This window comes from Rana temporaria, chromosome 5 (assembly GCF_905171775.1).
Source record: "Rana temporaria chromosome 5, aRanTem1.1, whole genome shotgun sequence".
NCBI lineage: Eukaryota > Metazoa > Chordata > Amphibia > Anura > Ranidae > Rana > Rana temporaria.
In genome coordinates this window covers 412,983,689-413,004,929 of record NC_053493.1, presented here as the reverse complement: position 1 = coordinate 413,004,929, position 21,241 = coordinate 412,983,689, and the positions used below count along the sequence as shown (strand labels likewise).

At 48.9% G+C, this 21,241-nt stretch overlaps 1 protein-coding gene across 1 annotated transcript in view; it reads left to right on the top strand.

The window, feature by feature from the left end:
- NRBP2 (nuclear receptor binding protein 2) overlaps positions 1 to 21,241 on the top strand; it is a 177,985-nt gene that overhangs the window by 31,675 nt on the left and 125,069 nt on the right. The gene's annotated exons all lie outside the window — the stretch shown is intronic.

Here is a 21,241-nt window from a genome sequence, read left to right as displayed (position 1 = left end):
TTGTGGGCAGCTTTCCTGTTCCAAGTAGGAAGGGTCCTCCTCCAGACCCTCCTGTATTCAATTGTTTTGTGTCCCTTTATATTGTAAAGTGCTGCCAAACTCTTGGCGCTATATAAATATTGTACAGTGGAACCTTGGAGCATAATTCGTTCCAGGAGAATGCTTGTAATCCAAAGCACTGGCATATCAAAGCGAGTTTCCCCATAGAAGTTAATGGAAATAAAGGTAATTTGTTTCACATTGACTTCTATTGTATGCAGTACAGCATGTGGCCAGGGGGGGGGGGGGGGGGCGCCGAAGAGCCTTGGGAAAGGCTCGGGGATAGCTTGGCTAAACTCAGAAAGGCTCAGGAATGGAGTATTTTCTGAACGGCTCCGTTCGGCTTCGGCGCCCCCGTACCTCAAGCCAAATGCAGTACTGCACACCGCTGTGGCTTGAATCCTGCTCGCACTTGCAAACTGAGTCAGAATTTTCAACCAAAAAAATGCTTGTATTGCGAAACGCAATACACCAATTGTTATTAGGCGTCGGCTGCAAAAGTAGCCAGAAAAGGTCTAAGGGCGTTGGAAAACTTCAGCTGTTCAGAATGAGGCAATTAAGGCCTCTATAAGTAATCAAGAGGATTACCACTGATTTGCTGCATCCTGAGGCTTTGTGAGTAAGGAGAGCAGTAGCTGAAAGTTTTCTGAGGATATGAGGAGGTGATTGATTTTTCTGTGTGATAAAAATCAAAAAGACTTTTTGTTTTTCTACTGTATGACCAGCAGTGTCTGCCCAGCACTAGGCTGTGCCAGACTCCCTAGATAGGTTCCTGTGTGGTGAAGATAGATGCCCCAAGTGGCCAGGGTTTATTTTATGTTTGATTTTGTTTATGCTGTTTTGATGCTTGCACTTGTTTCCAGCAAGATGGAAGAATAAACCAAAATCTTTGTTTTCAACCGTCTTCGACTGCCTGTCTGTATAAATTCAGTGTGAAGTGAACCCATCCAGGGGGTCACACACCCCGCTACCGAGCTAACCCCTTACAGGCCCACACGCGATCGGTTTGGACCGATGAAAACGGTCCATCAGACCATTCTAATCGGATGGACCGATCGTGTGTGTATGCGGCCTTAGGACTCCTGGCTCAATTGGGTCTCAGGACCCACTTCCTGTTCTGAAGGAGAATCGAGAAGACAATAGCGAATATTAATTTTCTATTGTCACACAACTGAGTGGGCTCAGGGTACAGTGCTCCTCTCCTGTTCGGGAGGAGAAGCAACAGCCTTGGCCGTGAGGAAAAGCCCCACCACTTCCCTTGGCTGGAGTGAGAAGCAGCAGCCCCACCCCTCGTTCCACGATATCTCCTTCTCCTAAAGTCCTAAGGTAAGGCCGCCATCCTGTCCATCTCCCATGGGGGGGGGGGTTTGGGGGTGGCGGTGGTGCAAGGGAGAGGGGAGGTTTGTTTGCCACCCCCCAAAATATTGAGCGCCAGCCACCACTGCTTGCAACAGATTCTCAATGTGATTTAGGTCTGGACTGTGACTGGGCCATTCTAACACATGAATATGCTTTGATCTAAACCATTCCATTGTAGCTCTGGCTGTATGTTTAGGGTCGTTGTCCTGGTGGAGTCTTTTGCAGACTCTAATGCCGCGTACACACGAGCAGTCCATCCAATGAGAACGGTCTGATGGACCGTTTTCATCGGTTAACCAATGAAGCTGACTGATGGTCCGTCGCGCCTACACACCATCGGTTAAAAAAATTATCGTGTCAGAACGCGGTGACGTAAAACACAACGACGTGCTGAAAAAAACGAAGTTTAATGCTTCCAAGCATGCGTCAACTTGATTCTGAGCATGCGTGGATTTTTAACCAATGGTTGTGCCTACTAACGATCGGTTTTGACCTATCGGTTAGAAATCCATCGGTTAAATTTAAAGCAAGTTGGCTTTTTTTTAACCAATGGTTAAATAACCTATGGGGCCCACACACGATCGGTTTTGACCGATGAAAACGGTCCATCAGACCGTTGTCCTCTGTTTAACCTATCGTGTGTACGAGGCCTAACAGGTTTTCTTCTAAGATTGTCCTGTATTTCTCTCCATTCATCTTGCCATCAACTCTGAGCAGCTTCCCTGTCCCTGCTGAAGAAAAGCACCCCCACCACATGATGCTGCCACCACCATGTTTCACGGTGGGGATGGTGTGTTCAGGGTGATGTGCAGTGTTTCCTTTTCTGCCACATATAGATTTTTGCTTTAAGGCCAAAAAGAAAAATTTTGGTATCCTGTGACCAGAGCACCTTCTTCCACATGTTTGCTGTGTCCCCTTCCCCACATGGCTTCTCACAAACTGCAAACAGGACTTCTTATGTCTTTCTTTCACCAATGTCTTTCTTCTTGTCACTCTTCCATAAAGGGCAGATTTGTGGAGAGACCACTAATAGTTGATTCTCCCACCTGAGCTGTGAAGCTCCTCCAGAGTTACCATGGTCCTCTTGGCTGCTTCTCTGATGAATGCTCTCCTTGTCCGGCCCGGTCAGTTTAGGTGGACGGCCATGTCTTGGTAGGTTTGCAGTTGTGCCATACTCCATTTTCGGATGATGGATTGAACCGAAGCTCCGCGAGATGTTTAAAGCTTGGGAGATTTTTTTTTATAACCTAACCCTGCTTTATACTTCTCCACAACTTTGTCCCTGACCTGTCTGGTGTGTTCCTTGGCCTTCATGATGCTGTTTGTTCACTAAGGTTCTCTAACAAACCTCTGAGGGCTTCATGAAACAGCTGTATTTATACTGAGATTAAAGCGGGAGTTCACCCATTTAAAAAAAAAAAAAAAATCTCCCCTTAGCTTCCTGCTCGTTCGGTCTAGGGGAATCGGCTATTTATATTAAAATATGTGCAGTACTTACCCGTTTTCGAGCTGCATCTTCTTCCGTCGCTTCCGGGTATGGGTCTTCGGGAGCGGGCGTTCCTTCTTGATTGACATTCTTCCGAGAGGCTTCCGACAGTCGCATCCATCGCGTCACTCGTAGCCGAAAGAAGCCGAACGTCGGTGCGGCTCTATACTGCGCCTGCGCACCGACGTTCGGCTTCTTTCGGAAAATCGTGACGCGATGGATGCGACCGTCGGAAGCCTCTCGGAAGCCTGTCAATCAAGAAGGAACGCCCATTCCCGAAGCCCATACCCGGAAGCGACGAAGAGGATGCGTCTCGTAAACGGGTAAGTACTGCACATATTTTAAAATAAATAGCCGATTCCCCTAGTAATAACGAGCAGGAATCTAAGGGGGAAAAGTGCCCTCTAAGGGTGAACCCCCGCTTTAAATTACACACAGGTGGACTCTATTAGGTGACTTCTGAAGGCAATCTGTTCCACTCGATTTTAGTTAGGGGGTATCAGAGTAAAGGGGGCCGAATACAAATGCCCCCCCACACACTTTTCACATATTTATTTGAAAAAAAAAATTGATAACCTTTTTTTCATTTTTCTTCCACTTCACAATTATGTGACTCTCTGTTTTGGTCTATCACATAAAACCCCAATAAAATACATTTACGTTTTTTGGTTGTAACGTGACAAAATGTGGAGAATTTCAAGGGGTATGAATACTTTTTCATGGCCCTGTCTGTTATTAATCCCATATGAAACAAACACAAGATGCCCCATAATGGAAGACTGCTGAGTGTTTTTATTGGATTAAATGAAGGTACTCGCATTTAAAAGCATAATGACAGGAATTGGACCCCTGGGATAAGTGTACCACCTTTATAGTGCAGCTGGATGCATTATTCAACCTCCGATAAACGTAAAAGCCGACTCCGGTAATGGAAGCCCCGAGGTCCCCTGGCGATGAAGCACTCTCTATTTTTATTCTTTTTCTTCTCTCCTCGATGAAAGAGACGGTGACACCTTCTATGGATTTCTTATGTAGGGCACTATAGAACATCCCAGCACCCCTGGATGGGGTTGCTCTGTTTTTTCCTTTTTATGTTTGCTGTGTGTTTTTTATTTTATTTTTTATTTTTTAATAAAAATTACAAACATATTACTTACCTGCTCTGTGTAATGGTTTTGCACAGAGCAGCCCCGATCCTCTTCTTCTGGGGTTCCCTGCCGGTGTCCAGGCCCCTCCTCTTCATCGGGTGCCCCGGTGGCATCCAGGCCCCTCCTCTTCATCGGCTGCCCCGGTGGCACCCAGGCCCCTCCTCTTCATCGGCTGCCCCGGTGGCATCCAGGCCCCTCCTCTTCATCGGGTGCCCCCGTGGCGTCCAGGCCCCTCCTCTTCATCGGGTGCCCCACCGGCATCCAGGCCCCTTCTCTTCATCGGGTGCCCCGCCGGCATCCAGGCCCCTTTTCTTCATCGGGTGCCCCGCCGGCATCCAGGCCCCTCCTCTTCATCGGGGGCCCCGCCGGCATCCAGGCCCCTTCTCTTCATCGGGTGCCCCGCCGGCATCCAAGCCCCTTCTCTTCATCGGGTGCCCAGCCGGCATCCAGGCCCCTCCTCTTCATCTGGGGCCCCGCCGGCATCCAGGCCCCTTCTCTTCATCGGGTGTCCAGGCCCCTCCTCTTCATCGGGTGCCCCGCCGGCATCCAGGCCCCTTCTCTTCAACGGGTGCCCTGGTGGCATCCAGGCCCCTTCTCTTCATCAGGTGCCCCGACGTGTCCAGGCCCCTCCTCTTCATCGGGTGACTCCTGCCGGCCTCCAGGCCCCTTCTCTTCATCGGGTGCCCCCCCACGGAAAGCTACTTTCCCTGGGGGGAACCCGCGCTGGCTCGCATCGACACAGACCGCGGCCCCGTCCCCAGCTCCCATGTACTGAATTTGATTGACAGCAGCGGGAGCCAATGGCTCTTACTGCTATAAATCTGTCCAATGAGGAGAGAGACAGCAGGCTTGGGTGAGAAAAATAATGTGGGGGGGGGAGCTGCAGCACAGAATGTTTTTCACCTTAAAGGGGTTGCAAAGGTTTGTTTTTTATTTTCTAAATTGGTTCCTTTTAAAGCAGGCATGTCCAAAGTCCGGCCCGCGGGCCGAATGCGGCCCTTGTTCCGGTTTAATGTGGCCCCCCTGGTAATTTGGATATATATATATTTTGTGGCCCCCGGGCTGCTAATGATATATACTGTATTTACCGGCGCTATCTCAGAGGGGACAGGGAGGGGGCATAACAAGCGTTTACTCAGTGGCATCTGTACTATGAAGTTCTGTCTCCTGGGCTGCCATTGGACGACTGTTCTGTCTATCATAGAAGGCAGGACTTGGTATTAAAGAGGCCGCCGAGAAAACAGGAGATTCTCCTGCATGTAATCTGTTAGCACTCTTCCCGCTCCCTCCCTGTCTGAAAATGGGCATGGATCAGGCTGCACTGATGGCAATGGTGAGGCTGCATTCATGGCCATGGTGAGGCTGCATTCATGGCAATGGGGAGGCTGCATTCATGGCAGTGGTGAGGCTGCATTCATGGCAGTGGGGAGGCTGCATTCATGGCAGTGGGGAGGCTGATCTATAGATAGATAGATAGATATATAGATAGATAAGATAGATACAAATAACACCCCCAAACTCAACTCTTCACCACACACAGCCACAAAGGCAGGAGAATTCTTGTTGAGCCGTGTACTAGTGCCTCGAACAAACACACTTAGACCAAATTTTAATGGTTCAAAGAAAGTCAGGCAAAAATGGTCGGCCCTCACGCATGTTCACTTCATCAAATCTGGCCCTCATTGAAAAAAGTTTGGACACCCCTGTTTTAAAGGATCACTAAAGTTAATTTTTATTTTTTTAATAACAAACATGTTATACTTGCCTCCAGTAAGTTTTGCACAGCGTGGCCCCGATCCACAACTTCTGGGGTCCCTGGGCGGCTGTCTCAGCTCCCCCCCCCGCAAGAGCTCACCACAGTCATGCTCTCACATGGTGTTGAGTTCTTGCAGGCGCGCTTCCGTGATACAGCCGGCGGCCATAGCCGCTGACTGTATCACTCGGCCCCACGTCATTGGATGTGATTGACAGCAGCATGAGCCAATGGCTGCGCTGCTTTCAATCAACCAATGAATGAGCCGGCAGAGAAGCCTGCGCGTTCACGGCGCGGAACTTTCGAGGGGTCAGGTAAATAAACGGGGGGGCTGCGGGGGGCGCTATTTCTCGGATGTTTTTTCACCTTAATGCATAGAATGCATTAAAGTGAAAAAACGTTTTTACCTTTTACAACCCCTTTTAAGTGAGTGCATTGTTGGTTCACTTACCTTTTCCTTCGATTTCCCTTCTAAAAATGTGTTTTCTTTGTGTCTTTGAATTTCTCACTTCCTGTTCCTCCTCCGTGAGCTTGCCCCCATCACCCGAGCCGTTCTGGCTGGGGGTTAGTCAGCGTGCTCGCCCCCTCCCTTGGGACTACATCCCTGCGGGGAGACGCTGTGAACAAATACTCTTTGTTCTTTAAAGTAGAGCGCAACAATTTTCTGATTCATTTACTGCACATTTGTATTTGGGTGTTTTTTGAGAGCTGCTGTGTACATTAATCGCCCCACAAACGTAGGAGGGGGATGTCCATGCCCTCTATAACCAGATCCATCAGAGCGAATGTGTAATTAGGCAAATATGGGGTAGTAGTGGTAAAGGGAGTTTGAAGCTATCCCGAAAGTTGGACTAGGAGGATGCCACCATTAATTCCCATGGGGACCATAGTTTGGTGTTTTTAAGGGGTTATTTACCCCTGCTGTAAGATATTTGATATTATGGGTGTTGTAAATGCATGGTCAGATTAGGGTTGCCACCTTCTCATCAAGCCAAACCCGAACACTTTAGCGGCACACAGCAATTATTATTTTTTTCCGCAGTTTACACGATATGATTGTAAAAGACTTGGGACACCTTTGGGTGCCATAAGAAGAGTAGTATTGCAGCGCATGTAGTGTCCCGTGACGAACAGTGGGTGTGACCAAATTATGTTAATAATAGGAGAAGCTTAAGGAGTGTGGTTAAATAAACAAGGCCAGTCTGTCCCCCAGTACAGCCCCCCCCCCCCCAGGTCAGTCTGTCCCCCAGTACAGCGCCCCCCCCGTAACGATACTGTAATCTGTGCAGAGATATTATAGAGCTGTAATTTTATTGCTTCTATAGCAAGAGCTCCCCAATTACCACCCTCAGCCCTTCAACCCTCCAGAAGAGTTCCACCAATACCCACAGCTGGAGTACAGAGGTTGCCTATCCCTGTTCCAGTTGGTTGCCTATCCCTGTTCCAGTTGGTTGTCTATCCCCGTTCTAGTTGGTTGCCTATCCCCGTTCTAGTTGGTTGCCTATCCCTGTTCTAGTTGGTTGCCTATCCCCGTTCTAGTTGGTTGCCTATCCCCGTTCTAGTTGGTTGCCTATCCCCGTTCTAGTTGGTTGCCTATCCCCGTTCTAGTTGGTTGCCTATCCCCGTTCTAGTTGGTTGCCTATCCCCGTTCTAGTTGGTTTCCTATCCCCGTTCTAGTTGGTTACCTATCCCCGTTCTAGTTGGTTGCCTATCCCCGTTCTGGTTGGTTGCCTATCCCCGTTCTAGTTGGTTGCCTATCCCCGTTCTAGTTGGTAGCCTATCCCGTTCTAGTTGGTTGCCTATCCCCGTTCTAGTTGGTTGCCTATCCCCGTTCTAGTTGGTTGCCTATCCCCATTCTAGTTGGTTGCCTATCCCCGTTCTAGTTGGTTGCCTATCCCCGTTCTAGTTGGTTGCCTATCCCCGTTCTAGTTGGTTGCCTATCCCCGTTCTAGTTGGTTGCCTATCCCCGTTCTAGTTGGTTGCCTATCCCTGTTCTAGTTGGTTGCCTATCCCCGTTCTAGTTGGTTGCCTATCCCTGTTCTAGTTGGTTGCCTATCCTGTTCTAGTTGGTTGCCTATCCCCGTTCTAGTTGGTTGCCTATCCCCGTTCTAGTTGGTTGCCTATCCCCGTTCTAGTTGGTTGCCTATCCCTGTTCTAGTTGGTTGCCTATACCGATCTAGTTGGTTGCCTATCCCTGTTCTAGTTGGTTGCCTATCCCCGTTCTAGTTGGTTGCCTATCCCTGTTATAGTTGGTTGCCTACTCCTGTTCTAGTTGGTTGCCTATCCCCGTTCTAGTTGGTTGCCTATCCACGTTCCAGTTGGTTGCCTATCCCCGTTCCAGTTGGTTGCCTATCCCCGTTCTAGTTGGTTGCCTATCCCCGTTCTAGTTGGTTGCCTATCCCCGTTCTAGTTGGTTGCCTCCATGTCAATGCTAATGAGCAATCTTGCAGCAGTCATGATGTGACTCATTAGTATAATGGAATGTAGAAGTATTTTAATCTTTTGATATAATAGTGTGATAATCTCTCTATTACAGAGGTTCGGTAATGAAAATGCTATAATCTGTGTTCAGAGGATTACTTAATAACTATAATCTGTGCAGGGATCATATAGAGCTGTTATTTTACTACCTCCTTTTATTTATAGCAGCGTTCCCCAATACTTTGTCCTCAGCCCCTCACCCACCCTAGAAGAACGCCTCCAATGACCTCACATTCCACAGCTGGAGTGCCGAGGTTGCCTATCCCCGGTCTAGTTGGTTGTGTCACGATGTCGCGCATTAGTACAATGGAATGTAGAAGTGTTTTAATCTGGTGTAGCAGAATCTCTAACCTCTTCCAGTCTAATGAGAACCTTTGAGGGCCACGGACCACTGACATCCTTCAATATCTAGTGGGTTGTGAGGCATACTGGGTGCAAAGATGGTGAAAGTCATTGGGCGCCAGACACTTCTTGGATGCAAAAGAGGTTTTATTTCTTTTTAACAGTCCTTTTTATATTTTGCAAGGGAAAACGGGTTAGTGCCAGGATAGGTAGATTCAGTAAGAGTTAGGCCGGCTTATCAGTAGATAAGCCGACCTAACTCAGAATCTACGCCGACTTATGTTTCAGTTTATGCTCAAACAGAGATACGCTTAAACATATCTAAGATACGACGGCTTGCGCCGTCCTATCTTAGATTGCAATATTTCGGATGGCCGCTTGGTGGCGCTTCCATTGCGGTCGGCGTAGAATATGTAAATGAGTAGATACGCCGATTCACGAACGTACGCCCGGCCGACGCAGTACTTTTACGCCGTTTACGTTAGAGATAGGCCGCCTAAAGTTAGAGCTAGGCACTAGTTGGAATAGTAATGTTAAGTATGGCCGCCGTTCCCGTGTCGAAATTCTAAATTTTTACGTAGTTTGCGTAAGTCGTCCGTGAATCGGGATTTACGTTGTTTACGTCCACGTCTAAATCAATAGGTCCGTGCGGCGTACTTAGCCGCAATGCACACTGGGAAATGTAGGCGCCCGGCACATGCGCAGTTCGAAAAAAAAGGAAAAAACGTAAGGTCAAGCACTATTGACATAAAACACGCCCCCCTCAAACACATTTGAATTAGGCGCCCTTACGCCCGCCGCTTTAGGCTACGCCGCCGTAACTTAGCAGGCAAGTACATTGTGAATCATGTACTTGCCTCGCTAACTTGCGGCGTAGCTTAAATTCCTTAAGCTACGCCGCCGCAAAGTTGCGGCAATGTTACTGAATCTAGCTAAGGAGACCCTTAAGTGGTTGCAATTTAAATAGGCAGACTTCGAGACTTCAATAGGAAGACCGCCATACAGGGAAAGGCCCCAGCAAGGCGCCACTGCTGTCTGCTATGGCAACAGTACTTAACAGTTCCGAAATCAAACGTAACAGTTCTCTCAGCTTTTTAACAACAAGGTGCTTTATTCAAATAAGGAGATTACATACAGTATAACACAGATCAGACAATGCCATTACTATACAATCCACTTGTAACACAGGGAAAGTAGACAGATGCAAAAACCGTGAAGAACACATGTACAATCTCCGTACCTTTTTAGCCTAGGTTATTTGTTGAGTTCTTCATTTAATTGACTATTGCAACTCACTGAAGAGCAAGGCGACCATTCCTACTTCATAGTAGGACAGTATGCTAGTATGCTATATCTTATCGTATCAGCATACGCATACCGGAACAAAGTTGTTGAGCGGGGGGGCGGGATCAAAGTTGTTGAGCGGGGGGGTGGATATCTCAGTTGTTGAGCGGGGGGGGGGTTGTCTCCAATCGTGGGACCGTGGCATTTATCACGAATAACGGGACCGCAGGATTTATCGCGAATCGCGGTAATCCCAGGTGGGGTGCAGCGAAATCAATGTTAGTGTTCGCGGGATTTACCGGGAATCGCGGGACATTCGCGCAAAATCCAGGACGGTTGTGAGGTATGGCATACGGTGTACATTGGCTTCAAGAGGGAGGGGAGAGAGTGGCAGAGGGCTGCCCCCTGAACCAGAAAACAACTCCACACCCCCTACCATCACCCAACGGAAGACCTCACGTCAGGGCCATCTTAATAGCATCATGGGCCCCTGGGCAAAGTAATGCTCTGGGTCCCCTACAATGATGACAGTGCAGGTGAACAAACAGACATCAAGTAGGTAGAAGGCAGACTGCCTCCCCTGTGTATCTATCACTCTCAGTGCCATCATGGGGCCCCCAATTTCAGGGCAGAGTGGGCTCAAGGACCAGCTGCTTTGGGGAAAATGCAGGGGCCCCCCATGCAGCTGGGGCCCCTGGGCAGTGCCCAGGTGTGCCCTCTCATTAAGACAGCCCTGCCTCACGTCAGTGTCCAGGGGGCCCACACCTTATTGTATTTCCAAGCACTCCCCCTGTTCGAGTACATCATCCTACATAACGGGAGTGCCTCATCCACCATCCTCTCCCAACCAGAGACGGTCGGTGGAGATGAAGAAACCCATTTAAGTAGGATTGCCTTTTTAGCATAGTATAAAAGGTAATCTATAAGTAACTTGGAGTGATGGGAACTCTGCTAATCATCAGGGATCACCAACAAGGCCAATGCTGGGGTGGGGTCAGATTAATTTGCAGCCTAAGATTAATTTCGGCAAAAATAGCTTGCCAATATGACACTATGACAGGACGGTCCCAAAACATATGCATGTAAGTCCCTATGTAAAGGTCACAGCGGGGGCAGTTAGGGTTACGGTGCGGGAACATTCTCTCAAGGCTCTTAGGGGGTGTAGTCCATCCTGTGGAGAAACTTGACTTGTGTAATTTATCCCTAGACGAGAATACAAGTTTGGGACCATGTTCCGAACTTTCCATCCCAAGATTCCCTATCCAAAGATGGAACGTCTACCTGCCAATGTTCCCACAGTTTTTCCAGTTTGACCAAGCTAGTGCAAAGGAGCGCACCATAGAGGGTGGACAAGGGTTTCTCCAGTGCCCCCAGGGACAGTGGCCTCTCAATAGGATCTTCTATAATGGTTGGAGGCCGGGGAAATTGAGCCCTAGCTGTGTGATGTAATTGATGATATCTAAAAAGTATCCACCCGGGCAGTTCACTTAGCTTTACTACAACTTCTACTTGTAGTTCTTCAGCCCCCTTGAGCTTCTGGTCTCTCACTGGATCCTCTGATTCACTGACTCTAAATCTATGAGCTCTTCAAAGCTTTTGCGGTGGTATCTCCCACAAGTCTCACCCCCGCTTCCCTGCTGGGTCCCTAGCTTGGCACTCCGGATACCTTTTTTAAGCGTCACCCCTGCTCGGTCCCTGGCTTGACACACAAGGCTGCTCTGCAAGCGTCGTCTCCGCAGGTTGGTTCCCTAACTTGATCACCGCCTGAAGTTTTCCCGATTCGCTACCGTGTCCGTTCGGTGAGAATGTTGCTCCGTTACTTGCTTCAGCTACTCACTGTGGCTCCTGGTAAAGGTGGTTGGTCCCTTGGTGGTGACGACTTTGTTTCTACCTCCGACCACAACAGTTTCCTCGGCCCGCAGAACCGTCACTTCATGTTGGACTGCAAGCCGCAATCCCAACCTTGCTCTGCTCTCTTACTTCATGATAGGCCCTCACACAGCCTGGCAACCAAATGCCCCCAAGATAGGCCCAATCTCCGGCCTAGCAGCCCAGGGCAGATGATGCATGTCCACCCAGACAGCCGTCCCGGTGGCACAGAACGAAGATCACCGGACCTCACCCGAATATATAGGTTCTCCCAGCAGGCTAGGGGATTCAAGAAAAACCCTGCCCATTGGCTGAGATATCCCAAATACCCATAACTTGACCTTGAAATGTCCTTCTCACATCAAATGCCACCAAGTGCCCGGCCACCTAGTGGCAGAAGAGAAAAGTACAGCAAGGCCAAACTTGGGGAGAAATCAATGGATCTCTAACAACTATCCACAGTAGCCACTCCTGACAAGGAATTTGGTGAGGAGCTCCATGACTAAACCCCAGGGGGCTACACTGGCATTTAGAAAACCATAGAAGGAGCAGTATAGTCCCAGTATTGCTGTATGTTAATAGTAATTACCCATATGAGAAAGAAAGGAGAGAAGGGAGGCGGCTGACTTGCCCAACACACGACACTCTCTGTAAGTGGTCTATCTTGCCAACAGCATATATCACGTGTGTGGGTTATCCTAATGCAGTGTTTCTCAATTCCAGTCCTCAGGCCCCCCCCAACAGGTCAGGTTTTCAGGATTTCCATTATTTTGCACAGGTGATTTGACCAGTTTCACTGCCTTAGTAATCACCACAGCCTTTTCATCTGAGGGAAATCCTGAAAACCTGACCTGTTGGGGGGGCCTGAGGACTGGAATTGAGAAACACTGTCCTAATGGCATCTCCATGGCTCCAATAACAAAAAGCCAGTAGCAACCACATTAATTAGAAACAAGGAGTCCTATTGATAGACAAGAACTTGGCTGATATAGAAAGATTTTGGCGACCTTCTTCCAGGAGAAGTCGTTGTTGGCGAAACATATAGAGGAAACAGTGTAGCCTGTGCAGAAGAAACAACCAACTGTTGTGTATAGATAATGCATCTTTTAATATGATGTTAATGTATACAAAATAAAACTATATATAAAAACAATATTGAGTTTTGGCACCATAATAATCCTAATATACTATGACTGGACTGAAACAATATACTTTAAGGGATGTGGTGTAAAGATATGTCTTCGACCCGAAGAGTTACCTCCATAATTCAGCAACGTCAAATTGAGGATTAATAGTGCTTAATTACTATAATCTGTGCACAGATTTTATAGAGCTGTTATATTATTACCTCTATAGCAGAGTTCCCCTTAGTCCTTCACGCCTCCAGCAGAACTCCACCAATACCCTTACACTGGGCTCCATTTTTGTGAGCTGGCGCCATTTGGTGGTGAGCCGTTGGTATTACAAGTTATTACCAGGAGATTTGTAAGCTGGAGCCATCTGGTGGTGGCCGTTGGTATTACAAGTTAAGCATTACAAGTTAAACAGCAATTCTAATGTAATTTTTCACTATTTTTCACTATTTTCACTGCCATCTTCTTCCCTCTAATTAGAACCCCCAAACATTATATATATTTTTTATCCTAACACCCTAGAGAATAAAATGGCGATCGTTGCAATACTTTCTGTCACGCCGTATTTGCGCAGCGGTCTTACAAGCGCACTTTTTTGGGAAAAAATTACACTTTTTTAAATTAAAAAATAAGACAACAGTAAAGTTATCCCCATTTTTTTTAATATTATGAAAGATAATGTTACGCCGAGTAAATTGATACCCAACATGTCACGCTTCAAAATTACGTCCGCTCGTGGAATGGCGACAAACTTTTACCCTTTAAAATCTCCATAGGCGACGTTTAAAAAATTCTACAGGTTGCATGTTTTGAGTTACAGAGGAGGTCTAGGGCTAGAATTATTGCTCTCGCTCTACCAATCGCGGCGATACCTCACATGTGTGGTTTGAACACCGTTTACATATGCGGGCGCTGCTCACGTATGTGTTTGCTTCTACGCGCAAGCTCGTCGGGACGGGGCGCGTTTTCTGGCTCCTAACTTTTTTAGCTGGCTCCTAGATTCCAAGCAAATTTGTCAACCCCTGCCCTTACATTCCACAGCGGAAGTGCTAAGGTTGCCTATCCTCAGTCTAGTTGGTCGCCTCCATGTCAATGCTATTGCTAATAAGCATTTTGCAGCAGTCATGATGTTCATTAGAATAATGGATTGTAGAAGTATTTTTAATGTTTTAATGGTGTGATAATTATTAGCAGATGAAGGGAGGCTCGTAGACGTGGTGTATCTGGATTTTGCAAAAGCATTTGACACAGTTCCCCATAAACGTTTACTGTACAATGTAAGGTCCGTTGGCATGGACCATAGGGTGAGTGCATGGATTGAAAACTGGCTACAAGGGCGAGTTCAGAGGGTGGTGATAAATGGGGAGTACTTGGAATGGTCAGGGGTGGGTAGTGGGGTCCCCCAGGGTTCCGTCCTGGGACCAATACTGTTTAATTTGTTCATAAATGACCTGGAGGATGGGGTAAGCAGCGCAATCTCTAAATTTGCGGACGATACGAAGCTAAGCAGGGCAATAACTTCTATGCAGGATGTGGAAACCTTGCAAGAAGGTCTGAACAAATTTAATGGGGGGGGGGGGGCAACTACATGGCAAATGAGGTTTAATGTAGAAAAATGTAAAATAATGCATTTGGGCGGCAAAAATAGGAATGCAATCTATACACTGGGGGGAGAACCTCTGGGGGAATCTAGGATGGAAAAGGACCTGGGGGTCCTAGTAGATGATGGGCTTAGCAATGCCAAGCTGCTGCTAACAGAATATTGGCATGCAGGGGGTTAACTCCAGAGATAAAGCGATAATTCTCCCTCTCTACGAGACTCTGGTCCGTCCGCATCTGGAGTATGCTGTCCAGTTCTGGGCACCAGTCGTGCTGGAAATGGAGAGAGTACAAAGAAGGGCAGCAAAGCTAATAAAGGGTCTGGAGGACATTAGTTATGAGGAAAGGTTGGGAGCTCTGAACTTATTCTCTCTGGAGAAGAGACGCTTGAGAGGGGATATGATTTCAATTTACAAATACCGTACTGGTGATGCCACAATAGGGATACGCATAGATATGCCTAAGATCCGACAGGTTCGGATCTTAACTGAAATTTAAAAATGGCCGCGGGGGGGCGTTCTCGCTGATTTACGCCGAGAATATGTAAATCAGCGAGATACGCCAATTCACGAACGTACGCGGGCCCGACGCAGTGTTTTTACGACGTTTAAGTAAGGGTTTTCCCGGCACATAGTTACCCCTGCTTCTATGAGGCGCAGCCAATGTTAAGTATGGCCGTCGTTCCCGCGTCAAATTTTTTTTTTTACGTAGTTTGCGTACGTCGATTCACAAAACCGATGGACGCAAGTTACGCTCACGCCGAAACCATTGACGTCCTAGCGACGTCATTGGGAGCAATGCACGCCGGGAAATTTCGCGACGGGGCATGCGCATTTAAATCGGCGCGGGGACGCACCTGATTTAAATGCTACACTCCCCCTAGCTGCGGAATTTGAATTCCGCCGGGGGATTTAAGATACGCCGCCGCAAGTTTGGAGGTAAGTGTTTTGTGAATTACCCACTTGCCTCTCAAACTTGCGGCGGCTGATCTTAAATCAGATAGATTACGCGGATCTAAAGATCCGCTGATTTATCTGAATCTAGCCCAATACCTTTACTTTCATGGAGGATATCAAAGCATTTTCTTACAACATTAGAAACGGGAAGAGAACACAAACAAGTGCATATAACACAATAAGGATGGTACTTCCTCTGATTACCTTACCATAGATGGCACACTATTATACTACAGCGCCACCTCCTGGCATAGACAGCTATAATGCATATACACAGTAAGGTATGTAAGCAGATTGCTGTTACTTTTCCAACAATAATCTCTCTATTACAGAGGTAAATTGATGAATCTATTACAACGGCCAATTAATGAATGAAAATAAATAATACTTTATAATCTGTGCAGGGATAATGTAGAGTTGTTATTTTATTACCTCTACGGCAGAGTTCCCCAATACCTGTCCTCTGCCCCTCACCCACCCTAGAAGAACTCCTCCAATGACCTCACATTCCACAGCTGGCGTGCCGAGGTTGCCTATCCCCGGGCTAGTTGGTGGCCTCCGTGTCAATGCTATTAAGCATTTTGCAGCAGTCATGATGTAAGTCATTAGTATAATGGAATGTAGAAGTATTTTAATCTTTTTAGTGATATAATAGTGTGATAACCTCTATTACAGAGGTCAGGTAATGAAACTGCTGTAATCTGTGCTGGGAGGATTAATGATGCTTTATTACTGTAATCTGTGCAGGGATCATATAAAGCTGTTTTTTTATTACTTCTATTATAGAGTTTCCCAATGGCCCTCCTCAGCCCCTCACTGTATCTGAAAAACATCCGAAAAACATGTCCTGTTGGCATAGGTGTGCCAGGTGCCCGCCGCTCCCCCACCGGCCCCGTGGCAGCTGAGGCTGCACCGAGAGAGTGAGTGGAGGGGAGGGCTGGCAGCCTTAGGCCTGGGGGGCAAGTCCAGTCAAGTGGCCCATAGAGCGTGGAAAAGTGATGGATCGAGGCCCCCCTTACATCAGAGTCCGCGCAGAGGCCCCCCTTAAATCAGAGTCCGCGCAGAGGCCCCCCTTACATCAGAGTCCGCACAGAGCCTCCCCTTACATCAGAGTCCTCGTGTCTGTGCAGAGAGAGAAGGGGATGTCAGTGCTGGTGTGCGCTGAGGCTGAGCTATGTGCGAGACGAGACATAGCTCAGCTCTACAGCCATCTACCTCGGAGCTGACACAGGCACGGCTGCACAGTGGGAGGTGAGCAGCGGCCGTGGCCTGTGTTAACAGAGCTCCAGCAGGCATATTCCTGCTCTGCAAAAACAGCATTTGGTAGTGGCGGCCGGTGGCTGTGCATAGTGTCACCAGCCCGGGGGGAGATTTCCACCCTGCCCCCCATGCCAGCCCTCCCCTGGGAATCTCTGTCCTCAGTCTCTTTCTCTGTCTCAAAAATGAGACATCAGGAGTCTGTTTAGGCCCCTAATATTTCACTAAATTCCCCCCCCCCCCCACAATTGGGTGCCTAACAAAAAAAGCATTTACTCAGTCTCCAACCCCCCCCCCCCCCGCCCGTCTGTGATCAGACTGCAACATTATAACTTTGTAGCAATCAAGGTGAGAGAATGCAGGAGTGGCTGATCCTGTGTTGGACCGTTACCAGGATTTACAGCATCTCAGTTCAGGAAGAAGATGGTGACCTTAGTTACAATATATAACAACCAGTGGCGGCCCGCCCTAATACATTTGTCCGGCCCCCTAATCGCCGGATGCATGGATTCCAATGAGGATTTTTTTTATTTTTGAAGCACATGATTACAGCCTGAGGCTCTAATAGGCTTCAAAAAAGGGTGGGCTTGGGGCGCAGAGCACTGTGCCCTGAGCCCACCCTGTTGTGTGACAATAGGGAATTTTAATATTCGCTATCTTCTTCGTGATTCTCCTCCTGGCTAATCAGGAAGCGGGTCCTAAGACCCGGTTGGCCAAGTGTGGAAGCGATCGTATAGGAGGGAAGGAGGAGGGAAGCAGCCGGAAAGCCTAAGGCCCCGTACACACGACCAAACATGTATGCTGAAACTGGTCCGCGGGCCAGTTTCAGCATACATGTTCGGTCGTGTGTAGGCGCGAGCAGGCCGAATTCCAGCAAACATTTGCCCGCCGGGCCTTTTCCCAGCGGACAAATATTCCTGGACGTGTTTTAAAACCGTCCGCTGGAATCCTGCCCGCTCGGACATGTATATGTATCAGTACAGACCTACCGTACATGTCCGAGCGCCCGCCGTCCCTCGCATGCGTCGAATGACTTTGACGCATGCGTGGAAGCCTTTAAATGGCAGGCCCGCCCACGTTGCCGTGTCATCGCCGCGTCATCGTCGCGGCGACGACGCGGACACGGCCCGCGTATTGTTTACGCGCGGACTTCTGTACGATGGTTAGTACAGCCATCGTACAGAAGCCCTCTGGCAGACATGTACGGTGAAAACGGTCCGACGGACCGGTTTCATCGTACATGTTTGCCCGTGTGTACCAGGCCTAAGACGCAGAGGTGGAGAAGGAGACGCAGGAAGGACCCGAAGCTGCCCGCGACCTAAATGGAGTAAGTGTGGGGCCAACCTACCGGGGGGGGGCTGGGGTCAGGGCCGGATTCCTCACAAGGCCACCTAGACCAGGCCTCGGGGCGGCAGTGGGTGCAGGGGCGGCGCTCTACCCTCCCTCTGTCCTCCGGCGCTCAGATGTCACGGAGCTGGGTCTGTGTGTGCCAGGTCCCGCCCCCCTAGACCAGCTCGTGTGATAGTAGATTGAATCAGTGTTCCGAATGGTGGTGTGTTTGGGGGGGGGGGATTTGCGGCATTGAAGGACCCGGCCTTGCGGCGGCAAAGGGAGCAAATCCGGGCCTGGCTGGGGTGTCGATGTACCATATTTATCGCGATATAACGCGCTCCCGCGTATACCGCGCACCCCTAAAGTGGCCCCCAATCCTGTGGAAAAAAAGTTTTTTTTGTACTTACAGTTTTGGTGTCTTGCGCGGCGTCCATCAGCGGCCTCGTCGGGTCCGGCGTCCGTCTGCGGCTTCGGGTGTCCTCTTCGTCGGGTCCGGCGTCCTTCTGCGGCTTCAGGTGTCCTCTTCGTCGGGTCCGGGGTCCGTCTGCGGGCTTCGGGTGTCCTCTTCGTCTGGTCCGGGGTCCGTCTGCGGGCTTCGGGTGTCCTCTTCGTCAGGTCTGGCGTCCTTCTGCGGCGTCCTCGCGTCCTCCCCGCTCGTTTCCCGCGCCGAGTTTTGAATACTGCGCCGACATATACCGAGCGCAGTACACTCGTGTATTGTCGGGCAGGCTCGGCAACACTCGCGCTCACGTCCTGTACGTCCAGGACGTGAGCGCGGAAGTAGCCGAGACTGGCCGACTATACCGGAGTGTACTGCGCTCGGTATATGTCGGCGCAGTATTCAAAACTCGGCGTGGGAAAGCGGGTATCGGCGTAAACCGCGCACCCACGATTTTTCCCTGATTTTCAGGGCAAAAAAGTGCGCGGTATACGCCGATAAATACGGTAAGTGCGGGGCGGACAGAGGCATGGCATCGGAGGTGTCTTGTTTCCCCCCCCCCCAAATATACAGCACCAGCCGCCAGTCAGTGACTATGCATAGTCTGAGATGATGTCATCAGTCTGCTGCAGCCAGGCGGCAGTATTTCCTCAGTCTCCTCTCCTCCAGTGATCAGATAGCAACATTGTAACTTTTTGTAGTAGGTCACAAGGTGAGGGTCTCCCTAGTCACCCGTGGGTCATTAGATAGACCCTCATTTCCCACACCCCCCTTCCTACCTTTTAGAGCTCACTGACTCTTATAATAACAGAAAAGGCAAATAAAGCGTGGTCCAACAGAGGAATATAATTCCTCCCTGATCCCCTCAGGCGATCGGATATTCCCTGGATCAACAATCACTGGTTACTTATAAATGTTAATAGTTTTATTATGTGAATTTAGGAATGCGTCCAGATTTTTTTTTTTTTTAGACAATGAAGGGATCTGGTCAGAACTGGTTCCCGGGGAAGTCTATTCTAGAGCCACAGCTCTATTTATCTTCCTGGGATTTATTCTTTCAACCCCTTCCAGTCCGCCACATAATAATAATTCTTTCTTTTGCTTTTGGCAATCCTGAAATGTACATAGAGCTGCCAATAAAGCTTCTTTTGAATTTGGGAGCCGGTTCAGACCTGTGCCGCCTGTGCATTGCACAAAACTCAGGGACCGGGCAAGGAGGCCATTAATCAGAGAGGCGGCACAGAGACCTAAGATTACCCTGGAGGAGCTGCAGAGTTCCACAGCAGAGACTTGAGTATCTGTACATATGAGGACAATAAGCCGTACGCTCCATAGAGTTGGGCTTTATGGCGGAGCGGCCAGAAGAAAGACATTACTTTCAGCAAAAAACAAAATGGCACGTTTTGAGTTTGTGAAAAGGCATGTGGGAGACTCCCAAAATGTATGGAGGAAGGTGCTCTGGTCTGATGAGACTAAAATTTTACTTTTTGGCCATCAAAGAAAACGCTATGTCTGGCGCAAACCCAACACATCACATCACCCAAAGAACACCATCCCCACCGTGAAACATGGTGGTGGCAGCATCATGCTGTGGGGATGTTTTTCAGCAGTCGGGACTGGAAAACTGGTCAGAGTTGAGGGAAAGATGGATGGAGCTAAATACAGGGATATTCTTGAGCAAAACCTGTACCACTCTGTGTGTGATTTGAGGCTCACCTTCCAGCAGGACAATGGGCCAGATTCTTGTACTTTCTGCATCGCGTAAGCTATTTACACTACGCCGCCGCAACTTACTGGAGCAAGTGCCGTATTCCTCAAGCACTTGCTCCGTAGTTTGCGGCGGCGTAGTGTAAAAGGCCCGGCGTATCCCCGCGTAATTCAAAGGGGGCGGCTTATATTTAAATTAAGCGTGCCCCCGTGCCGATCGAACGGCGCATGCGCCGGGCTAAAAATAGCCCAGTGCGCATGCTCCAGTTCTCGACGGAAAACGTCAATGACGCTGACGTGTGCGTCATTGACGTAAAGTCGTATTCAAGAACGACTTGGGAAAACGACGTACCCAACGGGGAAAAGACGACGCGGACCCGACGCCATACTTAACATGGCATACGTGGGACTGGCGTAAGGTTACCCCTCATATAGCAGGGGTAACCTTGCGCAAACGACGTAAGCGACGGTTGCGCGACGCAATTTCGTTCGGGAATCGGCGTATCAGGCTCATTTACATAAACAAATGAGACCTGAACGTAAACGCCACCTAGCGGCCGGCGGCGAATTACATTTAAGATCCGACAGTGTAAGTGACTTACACATGTCGGATCTTCAGCGTATCTATGCGAAAATGATTCTAGGAATCACTCGCATAGATACGCGGGTCAAAAAAGAGAGATACGACGGAGTTTCCTGAGACACTCCGTCGTAACTCTTCTGAGAATCTGGCCCAATGACCCCAAACACACTGCTAAAGCAACACCTGAGGCCCCATACTCACGAGCAAACATGTCTGCTGAAACTGGCCCGCAGGCCAGTTTCAGCAGACATGTTTGGTCGTGTGTGGGCGCGAGCGGGCCGAATTCCAGCAAACATTTGCCCGCCGGGCCTTTTCCCAGCAGACAAATATTCCTGGACTTGTTTTAAAACAGCCCGCTGGAATTCAGCCCGCTCGGACATGTACGGTCGTCAGTACAGACCTACCGTACATGTCCAGCCGCCCGCCGTGCCTCGCATGCGTCGAATGACTTCGACGCATGCGTGGAAGCATTTT